We start from the raw sequence: 6,618 nt of genomic DNA, 5'->3' as shown, positions 1-6,618 counted from the left end.
CTAATGAGTGAGATAATGTTATGTGACCAGTTAGCTCCCTGGTGGGATTTTTAGGATGCCTAAATTTAGCAAAGTCTTAGTGTAAGTGTGTACTTATGTGTGTTCTTGCATGTATATGTGTGGTGTATTTAAGAAGTTTTAACAGATGTTTGGTTAGGTTAATAACCATTGGCTTAAGTGTGGTTTCTGGATACTAGTAATAGGTCTATTTCACTGAAGTTTTGAAAGTTCCTCTACAGTGTGAACATACTTTATCTAGAACTTTGAATTCCTATAACACTATAGTTATTGTCTACTTTAAAGTCTTGTTTTTAATATTTGTTCTATGCATAAACAAAAAGATACAGCATGTTGTTTAGTACTTAGAAAGTTACAATTTACTTCTTAACATTTTTCGTATTTAAGTTCGTCACTGAAGATGGTCAGATTGACCACTTTGGGAGTGAAAGGAAAAAATAAAGGCATATTTACTTTTAAATTCACCTGCTAGATGTGCTCATTGTATGCTCTGTTATATATGCAAGGCCAGGGTGACTGGAAGTGCAATTGTCAGGCTTTTTCATAAACTGGATAACCATTTGTTTCTGCGCAGCACATTACCTTTACATAGGAGCAATCAGGAGAAAAGGTGAAATAGGCAAGCATTCTGCACTACAGAATACCACCTTTAACAGCTAACCAGCATTACTCAACTGCTGTACAGCTGTGTCTAGTGCACAAAAATACATAGGCGATTAGAACTATGTTTGATAAATAATCCTTTAACAAAATTCTTTTCACCTTAAATGTCTCTATACCAGTGCAGGTCCAGATTACCAGTTAAACCCAAAGGTAAATAGCACATGTAAATAAATGTATAATAACTTCAAGGAGGTCTTTATTTTTAAAAGAATGATGGCAATGATGAGTCAATCACTAGACAGTTTTTGACTACTCAGAAAGAAAAGGCTGCACACATTTTCTTAAATCAGGAGGGCCACAAATTAGATAACAATCTGTTTACTTTCAAACAAAATGCAGTAAAGAGAAATGAAGTTTTACCTCAAATATTCAAACCAATAATAACTTGAAGTTGTTCACCTCACTAACTTAGAAGATAGTTGAATAACAGCAACAAAATACCATACAAAATGAGGTTTACCACTTAAGGCAAAACTTAAAACAAGTAAAAACTTATACAACATGCTAAAGAATAACCTTTTCAACAGCTAGTGGCTTATTTCAAGGACTCTTTGATCACCTGAGAATGTTGCTCCCCTCCCCTCCCCACAAGTCCTCAGGTTGTTTGCTAATGACTCATTATCCTAATGGGGCGCCACTCCTTCCTCTTTAGGAAACTTGGAGGGATTTTTCAATTGTGATCAGGACTTGGGCTTTTTTCTGGTGTAAGGCTTATTGATCTAGACCTGGACGTGGTTGCTGAGGAAGATCTGGACCCAGAGGAGGACTTGGACTTGGAACTTCGAGTATATCTGGGTCTAGAGGTTGATGGAGATCTATCATCAGAGCAGGATGGAGACTTCGCATGGCTGAAGGGAGATCGACGCCGAGAACTGTAATCAGAAACTCAATATGGGTCCCTTATTCTGCGTGAAAAAAATAAAAGAGTCAAAGTTGTCATGATCTGTGATTCCAAATTATATAATTGAATATAACTCAGATTACTAAAATTAAATTTTCTCATTAATTAACCAGATATACTTTCTGATGGAGTAAGTTCATTTGATGTGACTTTCATTTAAAAAATTTTTAGAATTAATATTTCAGCCAATTGTTGACAAGGCATCTTTTCTTATGTATCATGTCCATGGGACTCTAAGAAATGAGCTTGACAATGATACGGGTAGAAAATAGTATTCCATTAAGTATTTCTCACCTGCAATGAACATTGTGTGCTCTTTACAAGTGGCAGGGAGGGGGAAATTTCCCCCTCTACCCCTCTTGAGTTCTTGTGGCTGGACTAATAAGAAAATTGGCACAAGGCAGATCAACAGGAGAAAAAGAAACACGTTTTAATTCTTGTGCACAGAAGTCTCATAGAAATGGGACCTAAGGAGTAGCCAAAGCAGGAAGCTTTCATACTTTTTAGATAAACTATAAATTTGTGAGGAGTTGACAGGACAAAGAAACTTAGGCTTTTGGTGCTGAGTTAGTGAAAAATCTAAACAGGTAGTAGGGGTAGTCAGTTAAAGAAGTAATAAGGTTTGTTTATACAGGCTTCTCTGCCTGAACTCCCTGTCTCTGGTGATAAGGTTGTCCTTCTACCTCCAGATGCAGGGAGAGCACCTTTCACATGAGAGATTTATCTCCTGCTTTCAGAGGGACAGAGAAGAAGTATCTTGTGTCCCTTTTGTACTGGCTGTTTCTTAAGTAACTTTAATTTAAAATAATCAATATGCCATTGATTGGCATTGTTGGGCCCCAACAAAAGCCACAGCATCTTCTTTTTTTTTTTTTTCATTTTAACATCTTTATTAGAGTATAATTGCTTTACAATGGTATGTTAGTTTCAGCTTCACAACAAAATGAATCAGTTATATATATACATATGTTCCCATATCTCTTCCCGCTTGCATCTCCCTCCCTCCCACCCTCCCTATCCCACCCCTCCAGGCGGTCACAAAGCACCCAGCTGATCTCCCTGTGCTATGCGGCTGCTTCCCACTAGCTATCTACCTTACGTTTGGTAGTATATATATGTCCATGCCTCTCTCTCGCTTTGTCACAGCTTACCCTTCCCCCTCCCCATATTCTCTAGTAGGTCTGTGTCTTTATTCCTGTTTTACCCCTAGGTTTTTCATGACATTTTTTTCCTTAAATTCCATATATATGTATTAGCATACGGTATTTGTCTCTCTCTTGCTGACTTACTTCACTCTGTATGACAGACTCTAGGTCTGTCCACCTCATTACAAATAGCTCAATTTCATTTCTTTTTATGGCTGAGTAATATTCCATTGTATATATGTGCCACATCTTCTTTATCCATTCAGCTGATGATGGACACTTAGGTTGTTTCCATCTCTGGACTATTGTAAATAGAGCTGCAATGAACATTTTGGTACATGACTCTTTTTGAATTATGGTTTTCTCAGGGTATATGCCCAGTAGTGGGATTGCTGGGTCATGTGGTAGTTCTATTTTTAGTTTCTTAAGGAACCTCCATACTGTTCTCCACAGTGGCTGTATCAATTCACATTCCCACCAGCAGTGCAAGAGTGTTCCCTTTTCTCCACACCCTCTCTGGCATTAATTGTTTCTAGATTTTTTGATGATGGCACAGCATCTTCTGCACGTTATTAATTCCTATGTATGTGCTCTGGTTATCCACTACTGCATAACAACCTACATCAAAATTTAGTGGCTGAAACAAATTTATCATTATTTTATCTCATAATTCTAAGACACTGGAATCCAGGCAGGGCTTGGATTAAGATGACAGAGCTTAATTTCTTAAGCTTCTTTCTTAAGATTCTTAATTTCTTAGGGCTTCTTTCTTCATTTTATTAGCTGAATTAGCTAAGGAGTCTGGGACGGCTCTTTTGGAACTACTGGGTGTTGGCTGGTTCCTATCTCCCACCCCCCCCACCCCGCTTTCCAGAGCCAGTCCATGTAGTCTGGTAGATTTTTTTTTTTTCAGCCCTCGCTTGCAATTGATCCACACCTTTGAAAATGTCTTTCCAGAGACTTCCCTGGTGGAGCAGTGGATAAGACTCCGCACTCCCAATTCAGGCAGATGGGGTTCAATCTCTGGCCAGAGAACTAGAAAAAAAAAATATTATTTTAGAATTTTATTTATTTTTTATACAGCAGGTTCTTATTAGTCATCCATTTTATACACATCAGTGTATACATGTCAATCCCAATCTCCCAATTCATCCCCCCAACACCCCCGCCACCACTTTCCCCCCTTGGTGTCCATACATTTGTTCTCTACATCTTTGTCTCTATTTCTGCCCTGCAAACTGGTTCATCTGTACCATTTTTCTAGGTTCCACATATATGCGTTAATATATGATATTTGTTTTGCTCTTTTTGACTTACTTCACTCTGTATGACAGTCGCTAGATCCATCCACGTATCTACAAATGACCCAATTTCATTCCTTTTTATGGCAGAGTAATATTCCATTGTATATATGTACCACATCTTGTTTATCCATTCATCTGTTGATGGGCATTTAGGTTGCTTCCATGACCTGGCTATTGTAAATAGTGCTGCAATGAACATTGGGGTGCATGTGTCTTTTTGAATTATGGTTTTCTCTGGGTATATGCCCAGTAGTGGGATTGCTGGATCATATGGTAATTCTATTTTTAGTTTTTTAAGAAACCTCCATACTGTTCTCCATAGTGGCTATATCAATTTACATTCCCACCAACAGTGCAAGAGGCTTCCCTTTTCTCCACACCCTCTCCGGCATTCGTTGTTTGTAGATTTTCTGATGATGCCCATTCTAACTGGTGTGAGGTGATACCTCGTTGTAGTTTTGATTTGCATTTCTCTAATAATTAGTGATGTTGAGCAGCTTTTCATGTGCTTCTTGGCCATCTGTATATCTTCTTTGGAGAAATGTCTATTTAGGTCTTCTGCCCATTTTTGGATTGGGTTGTTTGTTTTCTTAATATTGATCTGCATGAGCTGTTTATATATTTTGGAGATTAATCCTTTGTCCGTTGATTCATTTGCAAATATTTTCTCCCATTCTGAGGGTTGTCTTTTCTTCTTGTTTGTAGTTTCCTTTGCTTTGCAAAAGATTTTAAGTTTCATTAGGTCCCCTTTGTTTGTTTTTATTTCCATTACTCTAGGAGGTGGATCAAAAAAGATCTTGCTGTGATTTATGTCAAAGAGTGTTCTTCCTATGTTTTCCTCTAAGTGTTTTATAGTGTCCAGTCTTACATTTAGATTTCTAATCCATTTTGAGTTTACTTTTGTGTATGGTGTTAGGGAGTGTTCTAATTTCATTCTTTTACATGTAGCTGTCCAGTTTTCCCAGCACCACTTATTGAAGAGACTGTCTTTTCTCCATTGTATATCCTTGTCTCCTTTGTCATAGATTAGTTGACCATAGGTGTGTGGGTTTATCTCTGGGCTTTCTATGCTGTTCCATTGATCTATATTTCTGTTTTTGTGCCAGTACCATATTGTGTTGATTACTATAGCTTTGTAGTATAGTCTGAAGTTGGAGAGCCTGATTCCTCCAGTTCCGTTTTTCTTTCTCAAGATTGCTTTGGCTATTCAGGGTCTTTTGTGTCTCCATACAAATTTTAAGATTTTTTTGTTCTAGTTCTGTAAAAAATGCCATTGGTAATTTGATAGGGATTGCACTGAATCTGTAGATTGCTTTTGGTCATATAGTCATTTTCACAGTATTGATTCTTCCAATCCAATAACATGGTATCTCTCTCCATCTCTGTCACCTTTGATTTCTTTCATCAGTGTCTTATAGTTTTCTGAGTACAGGTCTTTTACCTCCTTAGGTAGGTTTATTCCTAGGTATTTTATTCTTTTTGTTGCAATGGCAAATGGGAGTGTTTCCTTAATTTCTCTTTCAGATATTTCATAATTAGTGTATAGGAATACAAGAGATTTCTGTGCATTAATTTTGTATCCTGTAACTTTACCAAATTCATTGATTAGCTCCAGTAGTTTTCTGGTGACATCTTTAGGATTCTCTATGTATAGTATCATGTCATCTGCAAACAGTGACAGTTTTACTTCTTCTTTTCCAATTTGTATTCCTTTTATTTCTTTTTCTTCTCTGATTGCCATGGCTAGGACTTCCAAAACTGTGTTGAATAATAGTGGCGAGAGTGGACATCCTTGTCTTGTTCCTGATCTTAGAGGAAATGCTTTCAGTTTTTCACCATTGAGAGTTATGTTTGCTGTGGGTTTGTCGTTTATGGCCTTTATTATGTTGAGGTAGGTTCCCTCTATGCCCCCTTTCTGGAGAGTTTTTATCATAAATGGGTGTTGAATTTTGTCAAAAGCTTTTTCTGCATCTATTGAGATGATCATATGGTTTTTCTTCTTCAATTTGTTAATATGGTGTATCACCTTGATTGATTTGCATATATTTAAGAATCCTTGCATCCCTGGGATAAATCCCTAGTCTGGCAGATTTCTACTGTATTTAGATTTCTTACAAAATGGTCAGGTTTATAAGAGACCATAGTAGAAGCATCAGTCCTCTTAAAGGCTAGGCCCAGGCCAGTATACAGTATCAGCTCTGCATCACTTCTATGATATTCCATCGGTTAAAGCAACCATAGCCCAGACCAGGTTCAAAAGAAAGGAAAAAAGAATCTCTCAGTGAAAGAAGTGTGAAGGATTTGCAGCCATCTTTAATCTACCACAGTCAATCCCCTGGGCAGATAATATTTACATTTTTCTCACATGAAAAAGTACATTCACCCCCTTTCAAGGCCACTGAACTCTTATTTCCTTATGATAATGTATGAACGCCCAGGACTTTGTCATCTTAATTAGGTCTAGAAATCGAAGGGACTCTTCAGGTGCATCTCCTCGAGTTTTACTCCTTAAAGAGAATACCTGGGAAATAAAAAGACACGTTATCTGCCCTCCTCACATCTATATATACAATATTGAGATAGGCAT

This window comes from Leucopleurus acutus (genome assembly GCF_964270905.1).
Source record: "Leucopleurus acutus genome assembly, chromosome: X".
Classification (NCBI taxonomy): domain Eukaryota; kingdom Metazoa; phylum Chordata; class Mammalia; order Artiodactyla; family Delphinidae; genus Leucopleurus; species Leucopleurus acutus.
The sequence above is the reverse complement of the archived record's forward strand: the minus strand, read 5'-3'. Positions refer to the sequence as shown.